Raw genomic sequence first — 18,115 nt, 5'->3', positions numbered from 1 at the left:
TACAGTCCATTGTTATCCGTTTGCTATATCTATTTTCATTCATTTTATCGCTTTTTCTACCTACATTGAGAGCAAACTTTCCTGACTTATGAAACTGTATGGAGCTGAGACCTAGAAATGGAGTAAAAGATGATCATGTTTTATTTCATTGAAAACTAATATTATCTTTAAAATCCTAGTTTAAAAAATTACAAATATACAACCCCAAATTTCACTTGATATTTGTATTTTTCTAACAAGATATTAATAATTAAAAGTTTAATAACCTTGTGGAATTTTCATCCAAACTGCTAATCCAGCTAAATAACGACCATTTGACTTTGCTTCTAGTCACAAGAGGAATTTTTTTCTAAGTCTTTCTTTGACAGGTTCCTAAGTTATTGATACTAACATGGCAAGTAGGGTTTATTTGCCCGGAAACGGATTTTACATTCTGCGGATTCACAATATTTCATACAATAATATATTGCGTTAGGATTAGGGACCATGGTGTGACAGACGTGATCTGCCATGCTATCCCTTCATAATGCCAGTTAAATTACATTACTCTTGAGCCAGCTTTTTGTGATTAGTGATTTTGAGGAACAAAAAGAAGTTTATTTTTTGGAAATAAATATTTTAACACTTGCTGATTCCCCAAATGAATTAAACAACATTAATTTAGCCATAATATTTTGAAATCAGTTGCCAACTGGTCCCTGCCATCTCATGCTCTGTACGTAGTGCATTCATAATTGGCTTGGATAGACAGAAGATAACACACTATAACAGACAAAAATCACTTCCACCAACTAATTTTGAATCTTAACTTGGCATAATCCAAAATTTCGAGAATGGAACCCACATTCTTAAGTCGATTTCTCTAAGATGTAGGTTTAATAACTAGGTTTTCTTTCAGAGTGAGGAATGATTTATTTGCCCTACGATTAGTTTGGGAACCAGGGGAAAAGAGGATAAGAAAATAATGTTTAATTCATTCGTTGAGTTTTTAACTAAACTCTTCAACTATCTCCTATGAGTTAGCTCATGTCAGTTATAATGAGTCAGTAAGTATGATTGCAGTTATTTAATTACATGATTTAAGTAACTCAAGAATATGACGTTGTTATACATCCTTTGTCCAAAAAGAAACCGAACTTTTCGAAAATAGAAGAAACTAGTGAGGCCACCTGTTATATCTTTTTGTTGTCGAAAGCAGCAACACTTCATTAGCATTGTATGAACTGTTTATGACATTTCTTTCATTAGGAGCAGAGTTATAGTGCCAAGAGTGACGGTGTGTTTTGACGAATGGTCGGTCGTCACGATATTTATGCTGTATACGAAGAATTCTCGCTATTAATCGCTTCAAAACTTCGAGATAAAACTCACCATTGACTTTGGACAAGCGGAACGAATTCTTTGTGGATAATGCCCTTGGAAATCGTAGAAACAAATCAGTATTGTCTTTACTTTTCACTTCTCTAAGCGACTTTCTTTTCGGATGTCCCTCTTCTGGTGGTCTCCATTCAGCACTCTGGCGCTTTGTTTCGGGATCTTACTCAAAACACCACGTTTCGCCACCAGTAACGATCGTTTCAAGGAAGTTTGAGTCCTTACCAGTTTAAATGCGGTCATTGCAGTGTTTAATTCGATATATTTTTTGATCGTCGGTCAACTTGTGGGGAACAAATTGCGAATTCAACTTACGAAGGCCCAAACTCTCGGTCAAAATGTTGTGCACAGTTGATTTTGGAATCCCCAATTCATCTTCAATCACTCTCACGGACGATTTCGGGTTTTCTTTGATGAAATCACTCACTTTTGGATTTTAATTTCTCTCAGTCCAGTTTTTGGACAACCTGGCTTTTCTTCGTCCTCAAGCATTTCACGACCACTTTGAATTCTCTTAAACCACGCGTAAACTTTAGTACGGGATAAGCATTAATCGCCGTATACTTTTTGAAGCATTTGATGCGTTTCGGTAAAACTTTTGCCAAGTTTAACACAAAAGTCAATTCCAGCTCTCTGTTTGAAACTCATTTTCCAACCTTTTGTCAAAACATACTGTCACTTTTGGTACTATAACTGAGCTTCTAATGATGTCATAATCAGTTGACACAACACTAATAAATGTTGCCGCTTTTGACAACAAAAAGATACAACAGGTGGCCTCATTAGTTTCTTCTATTTTCGAAAAGTTCGGTTTCTTTTTGGACAGAGGGTGTATATTTGAATGCAATGATTGTCACTTTATTATTATTATTATTATTATTATTATTATTATTATTATTATTATTATTATTATGTGGTACCTCCAGGGAGTCCAAAGACTCATCGAGGGAGAGTGTAGCAACGGCATCGAACGATTAACCCCTTTCATCTACTAACCGATGACATCATCAGATCTACACAGTCAACAGACTCATCGCATATCCCACTCTTGCACGCGCGCACACGCACACGGCTCATTATAACGTGTTGTAAATGCACTTCAGTGTCTCTGCACTCTGCACTCTCTTTGTTGATCCAATCTCACACTACTGTCAACACAGAAAAAAAAACTTCTCACCATTTCATATATCCTCCTGATTCAGCTTGCACAGATAGCACTTTATTCTCTTCTTGTCTCTAGCTACACGTGGAATATTTTATTCACCTTAATCGGAGAGTTATCTCTCACTAACTTATATGTCTCGATCACGCCCTCCCCCCTTATGCTTCTATCCACTATTATCTGCAGTTTGTATTCTCACAATCTGTCTTCATTCTCGACATTCCAGAGATGCAAATTGTCTTTGATTCCTCTCCAACATCTCTTCATCCTTTTGAAAACCAGACGACCAATCTGATCAAAGCCTTATACAGTGGAATCATAACAGCCTTACTTCTTATATAAGTAATATCTGCATCATGGCCTTAATCCACTATGATGCCTTCACAGTTTTAGCAAAATGTCACCGAAATTTCAGAACTTCACGATCACTCCCAGAAAGAAGCATTAGATTCTGCAACCCATTTTTCCTTCTCAAATTATAAAACTTTAATGTTTGCTACATTGAAATGGTATCTCCATTCACTCGCTCATTCAACCAGTTTATTCAAGTCCTCTTGCAAGGGTACAACATCTGTTCTATTCTTCATGGCTCTCCCCAACTTCGCATCATCTGCAAATAACTGTATATCACTTTTTAAGCCCCCTTCTCATTGTTATTTACACACAAGTTCAACAACAACAACGTCCCCAAACAGATCCATGGGACACACCACACGTGACTTTCCTGAGAGCCAATCACCGATCAAACGCAGTAATCTACCACCCAAACCCATATTTTCATTACCAGCTTATCATGTGGCAGTCCATCAACGGCTTTGCAAAATCTAAATATACTATTGTGTATGCATCCCACTTGTCCAATGCATTCATCACCTTGTTATAAGTAAGCAGATAAGCAAATTGGCCTATAATTCGAAGCCTTCTTATCACCCTCTTTATGAAGTGAACAATGTTTGCCCTTTTTTCACACCTTTGGAATTTAGTTTAATTCTCGTATTAAAACCACGCTACCGGCCAAGACGTCTATAGACGTCAAGGTTATCATGGATGCGAAATGCATATTAAAATTGCAATGCCATTGATATTACATTGAAATATATGATGGATACGAAGCGCATGAGGATACGTATTTGACCCATAATGGCCAGTAAGGTGGTTAAAGAGGTAAGTTAAAGCTGTTGCTAAATCCCTGGATCATTTTATTATTATTATGATTTGACACCTCCATGGAGTCCAAAGACTCATCGAGGGAGAGTGTGCCAACAGCATCGAACGATTGGTCCCCTTCCAACTACTAACCGCGCTCAAACTTACTTAACTGAGCCATTAGTAGCAGAGGCTCTACCAATTGACCAACCTTTCAAGACTTATGGTGATATGCCATTAAGTCCTGCCTTATTGATATTAACTTTACTCAATTCCTCATATACCTACTACTTACACACCATTAGTTGCTCTTTCCCCCAAATGCTCTCATGTTTAGCATTACGTTACATTCGCAAGGATGATGTAATGAAATACCTTAATGAATTGCTCAATTAACATCTCTACACATCTATACTTCAGTGCAGTGGTGCACCCAGAGGGGTGGGGGGACATGGGACCCTGGTCCTCCAAAGAAAAGGAAAAAAAAACACTAGAAAAATTTCTAAAAATCTTTTCCTAATTAAAATTTTTTTTTTTATTTATGTTGTATCGTGTCTTCTATTTCTATACTACTTATGAATTAGCGATCATTGCAGATGATTAGTCATAGGTCGTATGCGATGCGCAGGGTGTATTCGCGAATCTTTTACTCCCCCCCCACCAAGATTAAATCCTGAGTGTGCTACTGCCTCAGTAGTTATCATTCTACCATTATGACTGACTGACATCGTCCGTGCATAATCATTCTCATTCTACTGTCTATATATCGAAAAAACACCTGGATTTCTTTTCCTCATTTGTTAGCTGCTGTTTATACTGCATTTTTGCTACCCTTATCAAGTGAGTCCATTTTTTCTTTCCTTGCTTGCTTGCACTTTGCCTTCCTCATGTAATCGATTATTGCTACTCATCTCGCGTGCTGCCTCCGTAATGCCTTCTTCCTCCAAATTGCACCGATTCATTCACTCTTCGTTCATTCATTTCACATCTACGTTATCTGATCTCTTGACCTTTGGAGTGCATTCAGACATTGCTCTGCAAGACAATTCCTGAACAAGTCCCAATTAGCACTGATCTCCTTTTCAACCAATTTCTCATTCAATGATATAGCTACAGGCTGTCTCCTGAGCGTGACCATATCACTTCATGATCACGTGCATCAATATTTGACACCTCATGTACAATAACATCCTTTAATGAGATGATGAAATCCAAGGCCTTCGATCCCCGTTACTCTCTGGTACGTACTGCCTAAGATATATGTCCCTCAAAAACTCAAGAAATTCATACTGAAACATCTCTGAAGGATCATGAAGCTCCTAAATTTATTTACATTTGGAGAGGAAAAAAAAAGCTAAGCAATTTTGGCAATGGAGAAGTCCGTTTTGTAACAACGAAGCCAAAAAAGATAAAATGAAATGAGATTTTAATTAAAGGATATTAATTTACTTACTCCTGTCAAAATTTTTTTGACCTAAATATGGTAAAAAACTTGGCTCAAGACATGACCAGAGCCGTTTTTAATTTGGACCTGTCATAGGGAATCAATGGTATATACTGTCTCTGGATCCAGAGATATTATATGCCACCGACTTATAACATGAGTGATAATGCGAATTACTATTCCGGCTTTATCTGTTTTAGTAGCTGCGTGATGATTTATTTCAATTGTGCATTAGGTTATTCTCTAGTGTTTTAGCATACACATTACGTGATTGATGTCAAGGTTAATTAGAATGCGTTGACCTTGCTTTAAATTCTGCATTATATGTAGCGCAGCCAATCTGCTGCAACATGTAGTAGTTGCGGCGTGCTATTCACGTGGATGGAATGGTCATCTTGCAGATAAAACAAAAAAGTTATATGAAAAATCCAAATTTTATACTGTCTTTGCTAGTTCGGAGAATATTCGGTGCAAAGGACTTCACAAGATAAATCACCGTATTGATGAACGTGTTCCATAAATTTCTAATAAACAAATACAGTTATTGGCTATGCTGTTATTAAACAACCAGGTATTTTTGAATATGTTGTCATGATTATTAGAATTCCCAAGATTTTTGAATGTCAGTTATTGGTACATAGGAAGTAAAGTTTGTCTTTTTCCCTTCTCGCAATTAGCTTGTGGAAATCTATTTACCACCCCCCTCCCCCTTTATTTATTATTATTTTTTTTTTTATTTTAAGGTACGTTTTCTAGCATATTTTTGACTTGAGCTGGTCCTTTTTCAGTAAGTTCACTATATCTGTGGATGCTAATAGGGTTAAACAATTATTTATTCGCTTAATGCATCAAACTTACAATTTTACAAAAATAGAAATGGCACTGATTTATCAGTATTTAATTAAAAATTTGCCAAATTATTTTAATTTTTGTATGGACCAAGGTACTGGTTGACCCAGCTGCAAATAGTCAGCAGTTTGTTTATTTATGTTAATATTTTTCATCAAGAATTTCAAACTTGGTTGAGTTTTAGCAATTGTGTGGATTTGGAAATCCAGAAAACTTTGGAAATCCTGTTTAATTTAATTGATAATGTTTATTGAAAGAGCATATCAGATAGATACTCAAAATATTTTTCACTGGACAGAGCATAACTATGATTTGAGAACCATTTTTCCTCCAAATTTTTTTTTTAAGTATGAGTTAGAAAAATTCCCTCCCCCCCAAGCAGTGTGATTGAGTGGAATTCATTAAGAGAGAGAGAGAGGGAGCCATGTGACATACAGCACCTTAAATGAGATTTAAGGTGCTGTATGACCAACATTGTGATGGACTACCTTCTCTCCCCCATAGTGACACAAACAGGTATAATGGCTTTTTAGATCTAGGTTGGGGAAGGAATTAGGTGATTTCATACAGATGGCAGGGTTTTTTCCATCCAGAAATATTTTTAATCCTTTAAAGCATCAGGCAGGAAATATACACTCATGTTCATAGAAACTGCATCACCTGCCTATTTGAAAAGGAATAATAACACACTAATTGGCACAAATAATGAAGAAGGTAATATAACATTTTTATTTTTGATTAATATTTAGCTCCTTTTAGTACAAGATGTGACATAATTAGGAAATGACAATAAACTTGACAAATTTGCAAATATTTCAAAATGGAATAGATAGTGATCTTTTTGTTGGAAAAACAAATAGTGGTATCAAAATTTAGTTCAACTATACAGTTTTACTAAAATTCAAAGCTAAAAATTCACTTTTGGCTGTTTAGTACTTTGTGAGTTCTCCTCCTGCCTTTATTACTGCTTGGCATTGGCGGGGCATTGACAAAAATCAATTTATAATAAATTTAGTTTAATCCTTTATCCAAGAATAAGCAAACAAAGTTTGTGCCTAAAGTATCTTCAGGACTGAGGCAACTCGTGGTAAAGTTGGACCAAGCTCTCATCACTACTTGTCTTAGTATCTCCCATAATGCAAAGCACATCTCCTTGCGGACATGTATAATGCTATGCATTAAGGGAAGGGCCACTACCCAGACTGGTTTTGACCTTCATTGAACATTCAAGTACAGGTCAAACTGAAAAAACTCACTGTTGTTCCCCTCAGTAACAGACTCACCCTGCCACTGAGAACTCTCAGCATTGGTTCTACCCTGTGTCAGGTTCACCCTACCACTGAGCAGAGCCGCTCATTTGTCATCTGAGGGATAACAACAACAGCCATGCCTCATTTAACTTCATGGGCTAGAGCACTGTCATTCATTACCCCCCGTCAAGACCTGAGTGACAGCAACAGCCGAGCCTCAGTTAAAACTTCATGGACTACAGCATTGCCATTCATCACCCAAGCTTTCAGCCTTTATCAAATGTTCAAGTACAGGTCAAACTATCAAAAACTTAGCGTTGTTCCCCTCAGTAACAGGCTCACCCCACCACCGAGCAGCGCCACTCATTTGCTCATTCGCTTATATGTCAATCTGAGGGGTAACGGCAACAGCCGTGCCTCAGTTAACTTCACGGGCTACAGCATTGCCATTCATTACCCCCCCCCCAGGACCTGGGTGACAGCAATAATCGAGACTCAGTTAAAACTTCATGGGCTACAGCATTGCCATTCATCACCCAAGCTTCCAACCGGTTTCGACCCTTACTGAGGTCTCGTCAGTGGGAGACAGACCCAGAGGTGGTGATAGTAAGGTGAAAGCCATGGAGAAGTCATATTTACCTATATGAATTGCCAAAAGGTGTCTTCCCTTATTATTAAATTACTCTGGATTTAGAGAAAGATGTTGGAAGTTTTTTCCCCCACTTGGTTAGACTATAATAAATTTACTTTAATCCTTTATCCAAGTGTACACAAACAAAGTTTGCACCTGAAGAATCTTCAGGACTGAGGCAACTCATGGTAAAGGTGGACCAAGCTCTCATCTCTACTTGTCTTAGTATCTCCCATAATGCAAAGCACATCTCTTTGCGGACATGTATAATGCTACGCATTAAGGAAAAGGCCACTTCCCAGACCAGTTTCGGCCTTTATTGAGATCTCATCAGTGGGAGCCTTATATATGTCCACAAGGGGATGTGCTTTGCATTATGGGAGATACTAAGATAAGTAGTGATGAGAGCTTGGTTCACCTTTACCATGAGTTGCCTAAGTCCTGACGATTCTTCAGGTGCAAGCTTTGCTTACACTTGGATAAAGGATTTAACTAAATTTATTATAGTCTAACCAAGTGGGAGAGAAACTTCCAAAAATCAATTTCCTGATGGATGCAACTGTCAGTTCATGATTCCATACCCTTATAATGGCTCCTTAAAGTTCCTAAAGTGTTTTTGGCTTTCTGTGTATTTCAGTCTCTCCATTTGTACCACAAAATCACAATGGGGTTGAGATCTGGGCTGTTTCCTGGCCATAGTAGTCACTGAATCAAGTATTCTTTGAACCACTTATTAACCTGCAACAAAAAACTAAAGTTTTTTTTTAAGTACTAAACTCAATTCATATGGTACATTTTAGAGTTATAATAGCAATTCTTTGTAAATTTTTCTGGTACACTTTTTCATTCACTGAACCTTTTGTAAAATGCAAGCAACCAACACCTTGATACGAGATGCAGTCCCAGATCATCTGAGAGCTGGCTGAGAATTTGACTGTTGACACCAGACAGTCAGGGTTGAATTTTACTCCTGATCGTCTTTGAGATGTCTGTCTGCTATCGGTGTCCTGCAGGTTAAATCTTTTCTAGTCAGAAAAAAAAATTACTCTTTACTACTGATCAGGGGTCCACTTGGCATGCTCTTTGCACCAGTTTAACCGAGCCAGTCTCATTTTTTTGGTTAACAAGTGTGCCTAGCTATCAGTCCCTGTCGAATGAGTCTTCTCTTGAACTTGCAGAGCTTGCCGCAACTTGTTCTTCTTAGTCTTGTTTCAGTTTTTCAGATGATGCACAATGATTTTTGAAGCAGAGCCACTTTAGAACTCAATCTTGGCATGGTGTAGACAGTGGCTTTCTTCCTATCCCCTTTTTTCCTTTCGGCGTGTTAGATCTGAAATAGGCGACTTCAAATTTTACATGACGTCGCCATTTCAGAATCTAACAATTAACAAAAATATATGTGCATACTTATCTTTTAGCACAGTGTAACTATGTTTTTTTTTGTAACAACATCTTGTATGATAAACTGTGAATTATGTGAATTTAAATTAATGTATCTATATGTCTAGCATGAATGTAAGTCAGCAAAAGGGACAGATATGAGAGAAATCATTAGTGAAATATTATAAATGAAAGAATGCATATTATTCAGCAACATAGGGCAAAGATCGCTCTAATACTATAAGAGCAGCGTAAGCACCCGTGGGCATCATCACATCTAAGAAGACATCATGACGCATACATTCCCGGAAACAAGAAGTCCCGTATATTGATCGGTGAAGTCACCCAGCCTGAGACCAATGGGTGAGACGATAAGAGAAATTTAAATTTGGAAAGATGGCGAATAAAACCCAGCTCTAGGGGAGCGAATAAAACCCGCGACACAGAAGTAAGTCACCCCATTTTTTCTTGTTCCTGCATTTCAAGAGTTCCTGCAAGAGTTCATCGCAGTTCAGCTCTCATTTTTGAGGGCTGACTTACAAAAAGTTCCGGCATGACACCTCAGCAGATTTCGGCAAGATCAACCGTAGGCCGTCAATGAGAAGGCAATCGACATAAAACCTTAGCAGGGAGATAGCGCCCAACTCAGGCGAGCACGTGTAACCTACGTGGCGATAAGATCGAGACAACCAGAATCGAAACAAAGAAGGAAGGACGGAAGAAAACCGATAAAGAATAGATAAGTACTCTCACGTGTTCTAGCCCCTTTTGAAAATTGACTAACAGTGTTAAGAGAATGCATCTTAAAATTTGTAATGGAAGAAAGAGTGAAGAACTAAGATTTATGTAAAGACTATGCTTTTAAAATGAACTTTAAGAACTTTCAGTTAGATAGAAATTCTGTCGTAATAAATCCGAGAGAGATTATAAAATGTGCTATAATGCCTTAATGTCCAATTGAGCTGTAATTAAGAATGTATTATATGTTGAGTTATTGAATTTGCTAACATTTTGAAGTCAATGCATAATTGTTTTAAGAGTGAGAGGGTGAGAGAAAGGTAGAAGATTAAATTAGAATTGATAACTACTTTAACTTGTATGGCATTTATATAATGAGTTTAATAAATATTTTGGTTCCTTACTTACATGTGTTTCTGATCATGATGACTGACCCTGACCCTTCATACAACTTCAAACCTGTGATCGTGTGTGTGTGTGCGGGGCTATTCCAATTGAAAATAGTAGGGCACGACTGCAAATAAAATAAGCCAGAGAACCCAAGACTTCTAAGAATTCAGTTAACATTATTAGTGGCACCTGATAATCTATGTTTATCCTAAAGGTTAAGTTTATCTCTAACTTTAAGACCAAGGCTGGTGCAGATAAAAAAATTATTTTACCTGAGTGACCAGGATAACTCATAGAATTCAGGGAACAGGTAATCTCTGGTGGCCCTTGAAAGGTTAAATTGCATAAGAAAAGGTATAAAGGAAGCGAGACATAATGATAAGACTAAAATTAATGAAGATCACATAACAATGATGCAACCGACTTAACAAAGAGGTACATGCAATAGAATTTGATATAGCGGCTGAAGCGGAAAGGATAAAGTTAATTATATTGCCTCGATATATCAGAGATAAATGACACAACAGGCACATCCGGTTTCCTCCACTTTTGACAGCAGCTGTATCACAATAGATTGACTACAAGACACCCTTTTAACTATTTCAAGAGAGAAATAGCCTTCTCTATTCAAAGCTTGAATCACACTTTTTTTGCGAAATGTTAACTGCACATAACTAGCTATCAGCACAAAAATGCAAAAAATAGCTCTTGGTGCTTATTTATAGCATAAAAAAAAATCACTTGTAGAACAAGGAAAATATTTTAACTATTTAAGTGAAGATGGCAAATTATATTTGGAAATGGACAACAGAATAAGCAAAGCTGGTATGGTTGAGAGCCAGTTGAATAAATTTTAATGGACTAAGACTGAAAAACAGCCAAAGCACTAAACTATTGTATAAGATATTAAGAAGGAACTTGACATTGTTAGTATTCAATAATATACATGTGTAAGCAGAGCTAACATAAGGTGGTATGCTCACTTAAATAGAATGGGAGAGGCTATGGTAGCGAAATAGGTGTTTAATGCCAAGATGGCAACAAAATGACCCAGAAAAAGATCAGTGTCTTAGTTGATCAATTCCATCAGAAGTGCATTAGAAAACCGAACTATTAGATGCAGCTATATTGGATGCTGACAAGTAATAGACTACTTTGGAGGAAAATTGTTGAGAGGAGATTAGTAATGTAAACTTTATCATGTAGTACTGTCATTTTAGCCTGTATGCCTCTTGAGGATACATATCAGGAAAATGATTCATTCATTCATTTCATATAGTGATTCAAAGTCCGTGAGCCCCTTTTACGGGGAGGCGGCACCACCTCATTCCCCCCCCCCTATTTTTATCCGGGCTCGGGACCAGCATAGCTGACAATTCAGACCTATGGCTGGAGGGATTGTCTTAAGTATTCATGACTGTATCCATGTGTGTTCACGGGACCGGTTTGCCTGCTTGCGGGATGAAAAACCCCAGATAAACTGGGGAGGGGAAAAACCCTGCTGTCCATGCCCAAGACCACTAACTTGGCTATGGCTGAAGAAGATCCTTAAGCTCCTCACTTCTTCAATGGTAATTGAACCTAGGACACTCCTTCCCCAGGCATATGGTTGCAAAGCACATAGCTACTAGGCTAGCCACGCAGACAGGAAAATGATGATATAACACCTTTGTCATAAAGGCATAAGAAAGAGTACAGTTAATACATATGCCATTTATATCCAAGATCCTAACAGTAGAATGAACAGTGATCGATTATAAAATCCTTGAGCCTTAGGTGGTTGCCATGTGAGATGGCTACACAGATTATCTTGGCTGCTGAGCTGAATGTCTAGTGAAGTCACAGGATTGTACCTGAAGTTGGGGAGGGAATTGTGTAATGATAAACATTATAATTAATTACAGGCAGAGAAAGGTCTGAGGATACATGTTGGCAAATCAAATCATTCAGTGCCTTCAATCTGCATTGCTGCAGATTCTAGAATATCTTTCAGACCTATCTTTATTTCTGTACAAAATAGGTATATACCTATATTGAATTCTGTATATAGAATTGAGTCTGCCAGTTTTGTGGAATTAAAAACCCCAAGTTTCTCTTTTGGGAAAAATCTTTCATCGCTTATGAACCTGGCTAACTCGCTTTCATGCATTTGAAAAAGCCTCATTAAAAGGGGCGCAGGGCAGAAAAATGATGTTAGGATATAGTTTGAGATCAATTGGTGGAAATGTAGCATTGTAGTTTTAAAGTTGTTCATCCATGGTATTAATATACTACAGTATAGTATATTAGCACAAAAGTTAAGGAAAAAATTTAGAAACTTGCTGACATCAGATTTGATGCCCTACATATCATACCCTCAGGAAATGCATAAGAAGAGAGGATGGTTCAATTACAGTAGTAGAGGAAATGAATAATTTCTATGAATTTCAGTTGAACTGCAAAGAGATTATAATTAGCTGTTGCACATATTTATATGCTTAGCGAAGAGCATGGAAATTAATGAAGTCTATTCTGATGAACAGAGAACCATAGAAAAACACTAGTAAAATTGTTTACAGCACAAATTGAATATCTGCATGAAAGAGGAGTGATTTGATAGAGACATTAATTATTCTAATTCCTTTTTGTATTGATTCAGTGATTTTAGGAAGATTCTTTATGAATCACTTTGTGACATCACTCCAAGTCTGAGAACAGTATTCTGTGGTTAGTGAATTTTTTTTATTTGTGTGGAGTTAATGTGTTCAAAGATTAACTCTTTGAACACATTAACTTAATCGTCTTTTATTCACCCTTTCGGGCACCCTCTATTCAATGTGTTTTTTACCCACGAACTCCACATCGTTCATGCCCCTTAGGTGATCCTACATCTAATCTGTTAAGTTACCCTATTCCAGGTAGTCGTTCTGACGTCATTTTTCGCCTCCATTGCTATGCTCGACTCGTACAGATTATACACGATTATTCCGGAGTATTACTTGTTATCTTTCTGGAAATTTCGTAATGTACTAGACAGCTTAATGGGATTTACAAATAATTTAACAATTCCCTTACATAATTCTTACTATTCTGACACAAAATTCTCTGCTTCTCATTTCAGTTCTAAAGAAATAAATTTCAATATATGGTACATATGGACTACACATTATCACATAACATAAAGAAATTTTTCATAATTATTAGCTGATGTGCAGGTATCTCCTTAAATAGTAATATTTATCATGTTAAATCCTGAATAAAGAATTTACTTGTAAAGTTCTCCATTCAGGATCTAACAGGGGTTAATGATGCATTTGGTGCCAGTATTTGGTTCAAAAGACTGAAAACAGTGATGAAGCATGGAAATTATGAAGATCATCCAGATTTTGCAGTTTTCATAATTTGGTAACACAATTATGAGATTGTTGTATTTTACCCCATGGGAGAAGATTGGAAAAAATTTATATTAGCTTGCGATCAGAAATCTGTAGGGGATAAATAACTAACGTGTAGAGTATATTTAGAAAGATCATTCGTGTGTGAAGGTCTGAGTGCTGGGAGGACATCATGTTGGAGGGTTTAATGGAGTATTAACAGCACTTAGAAAGGATCCTTTCTTAGTGGCAGCCAGTGGAAATTTTAAGTGGGGATGCTGCATATACAAAATAAAAAAAATAAAATAAAATAAAAAAATAAAAAAAATATTTTTTTCCTAATCAGTAACCAATTTATTAATAAATAAATTTACATATTAAAAAATTGCTTTATTAAAAATATTTCACCCTCACCACGAACAAACACCAATAATAAAAGTTTCGTATCTCACAGAAATAACGCCCGCAAGCATACGATACACTACCCAACTGGTGTTGGAATGACTTGTAATGTGCAATCACAAGCACAAATGAATATCGGCGAGTCTGGCTGCATTTGGCCAAATGCGATAATTCTGACACTCCATTAGATTGCAATGTATTTGTTTCGTGTAACGATAATTGAAAAAATATAATTATTTTCATTTTTAACAGTGACACTCGTCATTATTCAGCCTTGTATGTATAATAAATAAATAATTATATTTTATTTTAACAGAATAAAATAAGATTTGCAAAAAATAGCTCACCCTCACCATGAACATGCAGCAATAATAAAAGTTTTGTATTTCACAGAAATAACGTGTGCAAGCATACGATACACTGCCCAACTGAGCAGTGTCGGAATGACTTATAACGTGCAATCACAAACGCAAACGAATATCGGTGAGTCTGGCTGTGATTGGTCAAATGTGATAATTCCGACACTGTGTTAGATCGCAGTGTATTTGTTTCATAATCTAAAGCATTAATAGAACAATTCCAATTATTAACTGTTCAGTCACTGTCGAAAACATAAGCTGTAACCTTTAACATGTTGTATTGTATTTATATAATGTTGTAAGCATTGTTATTATTTATAAACGCAAACAAAATTTAAATTTTTCAGTTTTTCCTTCGGGGTGCTGCAGTGTTGCAGTGCTTATGTGGCTGCCACTGGTGCTGACTAATCCTTTCTTAATTAGATTAAAAAAAAAGAAAAGAAAATTAAATCATCAGGCCTGTTTTACAAAGATGTTGGAATACAAGAGTAATGCCTGATTTCATCAAACTACAAATCAAGTTCCATTCTAAAATATCTCTCTGTATATACAAATATGCCACCAGTCTTGCACTACTGCGAGAACAGATCACTGCAACAAGCACCAGCCTCCACTTCCAATGCTGACATCAGCTCATTACATTTGCAGCTCTCATGAGCTTTAAACTATTCTCTTGGACATTCAGATGCATCAACCCAAAAAGAATTCTTAAAAATAAGAAATAAACATTTCAAAAAAAATATTACGGCCTGTGCAATTCTAAATATCAGCCACAAATTCAACCTTCCATATTGGATTTGTTCTCAAAAAAAGTCTCAACAAAGATACTGTGATACTGGGCACAATTTTGTCTTAGCACTAAAGGAAGCACCTGTGCTAGACTCAGTGTACAATATAGAACACAGAATTTGTAACTTAGCACTGGAAATAGCCAACAACATCAGACTTGATGGATTACTCTGAAAAGTAATCATCTTCTGGCCAGTTTGCTGCTCTCAGAAAGCTATGAAATGATAAAAGTATTGTTATCACCATAGCATATGAGTTGTAATGCTACAGTTGTCCTGAACCTCAATGAATGCAATCATGAAATAGATATTGTTCTCTGAGACCGATTTACCTACATCCCACTAGATCACTATCCCACTAAAACAGTTAAAAAATTAAAAAGCTTCCTTAAAAAAAAGTATTTTCTTGGACTCCTAACATTACAAAAAACTCAACCCCTTCAGTGTAAGACAGCATTATACATGATCTTTGTTGCTCTTTATAATCTATATGAACTTACTATATGATCTATAATCTATATAGATAGAATAAATATGACTAAACTAAAATTGGAAATCACATTGAACAAATTTATAGAGAATAAGAGAGAAATCGGACAATTAGCAGTGTATATGACTAGTTCATGCTAATTTTAATAAGAGTTGGGTAAGAAATAAAGCAACTGATCAAACACTGGAGACCATTATGAGAGTGCTAAAGAAAATTATAGTAGTGAATATGGCACTTGCAGTACCATATTAAAAATATCAGAAAAGTACTTGACGTTATTAATATTCAGGAATGTATATGTGGAGCTAATCTAAAATGGTATGGTCACTTAAACAGATGGAAGATGAAGAATTGGCAAAACAAATTGTTGAAGAAAAAAACTGCAGGAACAAGACCTAGAGAAAGACCATGATTACATAAACAGGATTATATAAATAGGTGATGCAGGGTTTTTTTTAATTTTTTTTTTTTAATAAACGTGAATCCTATTCACAAAATTTGCATCCCTGTTATACATTAGTACTATGAGTAAGCTGAAAGTTCATCAATTTCCTGCCATGTACCCTCAAGGGGTGTACAGGATATGATAGTACTACATGAAAAAATTACATCATTACTAACTTCCTATCTACAATTTTCCTCCAAATCAGTCTGTTACGTGTCAAGACTCCAACATTATCAGATCTTATATTTCTGTCGTCTAAGGCACTTTGTACCATATCAATCCACCTATATCTTGGTCTTCCTCTGGGTCATTTTCCTGCTAACCTGGCAGAGAACACTTGTTTTGCTAATCTTTTCTCTCCCATTCTATTTAAGTGACAATACCACCTGAGATTCGCTCTGCTAATGCATTTCTGGATGCTGACAATGTCAAGTTCTTTCCTAATATCCTCGTTTTTAATATGATATTGCCATTGATGCCATTTGTTCACGCCTCTAATCTTTCTCAGGACTCTCATATCTGCGATCTCTAGTCTTTGGTCAAGTGTTTTACTTCTGACCCAGCTCTCAGATCCATAAGTTAAAACTGGTTTGAACACTGCCTTGTATACAGCTAATTTAGTGTTCCGACTAATTTCTCTCTTATTCCATATGAATTTATTCAATTGACTTCCCACCATACCAGCTTTGCTGATTCTGTTGTCTATTTCTATATTCAATTTACCATCTTCACTAAAAATCGTGCCTAAGTAGCTGAAATGTTTTACTTGTTCCACAGGTTCTCCATTCACAACACAGTTGACATTTTCAATGATTCTGCCTATTTTCATTGTCTTTGTCTTTTTATTGCTGACCTTCATACCATATCTATTACAACAGCTATTCAATTTAGTCAGAGAATTTTGCAGACTTGTAGCGGATTTATTTAGAAGTATAACATCATCCGCATAAAGCAAAGAGCTGACATTAACATCTCCAATTTTGATATCATGTTTAATACCACTTTCCTTCATAATGTGATCCATATAGATAATGAATAACAGAGGGGATAATGTACATCCTTGTCTGACACCAGATTTAACATTAAACCATCTTCCTGTACTTCCTTCAATTCTAACTGCTGACTTACAACTCAAATAAAGACTAAGTATTGCTTGATATAATGCCCCATTGACACCATATAACTTTAGTGTACTGAATAGCTTCTCTCTCTTGGCACCATGTCATATGCCTTTTCCAGATCGACAAAACTTAAATACAGATCTTTGTTATATTCCCATGCTTTCTCGACTATTTGTCGTAAAGTGAAGATCTGATCCTGACAGCCTCTATTTGGCCTGAATCCAGCTTGTTCTTCACCAAGCTTTTCTTCCACAATTCTCAACCGTTTCTCAAGTATACTTGCATAGATCTTGCCAGGAACACTTAGTAGGGATATACCTCTGTAATTCTCACATTCAGTTTTATTTCCCTTTTTATATATGGGTACTATGAGAGCTCTACTCCAATCATCGGGAATTCGTCCCTCTGTCCAGGCTTTCTGAACTATGCAGTGCAGCCACTGTAAGACTTTTATACCACCATACTTCAGCATTTCTGGTCGAATATCATCCACTCCTGCTGCCTTTCCACATTTTAAGCCTTTGATGGCTTTTTCTACCTCAAGTATGGATATGTATTCCTGACTGCATGCCTGGTAAGTGTTTTTTACCACTGTGCTGTCATCACTGCTTCTTTCATTTAGCAGTTTTTCAAAGTAATTACTCCGTACTTCAAGGATATCCTTTTTTTTCCGTTTTCATTTCACCTTTATCATCTCTAACTCCTTTTACAGCACTCTTTCCTCCATTCCTAAGCTTCTTCAACAACCTCCAGAATATTTTGTCACCTTCTTGATATTTATTTTCTATGTTCT

At 36.4% G+C, this 18,115-nt stretch overlaps 1 protein-coding gene across 1 annotated transcript in view; it reads left to right on the top strand.

Moving 5' to 3' along the window:
• Positions 1–5,630: 5,630 nt before the first annotated feature.
• The window catches only part of LOC150094861 (monocyte to macrophage differentiation factor 2-like), a 109,679-nt gene continuing 97,194 nt past the window's right edge, over positions 5,631–18,115 (top strand). The window contains exon 1 of the mRNA XM_090411684.1: positions 5,631–5,697. The gene's annotated coding sequence lies outside the window, so the exon portion shown is untranslated. The remainder of the gene's footprint in view (positions 5,698–18,115) is intronic.

This window comes from Typopeltis vanoorti, chromosome 21 (genome assembly GCF_054136105.1).
Source record: "Typopeltis vanoorti isolate ZY-2024b chromosome 21, IOZ_Tvanoo_1.0, whole genome shotgun sequence".
In the NCBI taxonomy this organism is placed as follows: domain Eukaryota; kingdom Metazoa; phylum Arthropoda; class Arachnida; order Uropygi; family Thelyphonidae; genus Typopeltis; species Typopeltis vanoorti.
This window is presented reverse-complemented; position numbering and strand designations above follow the sequence as displayed.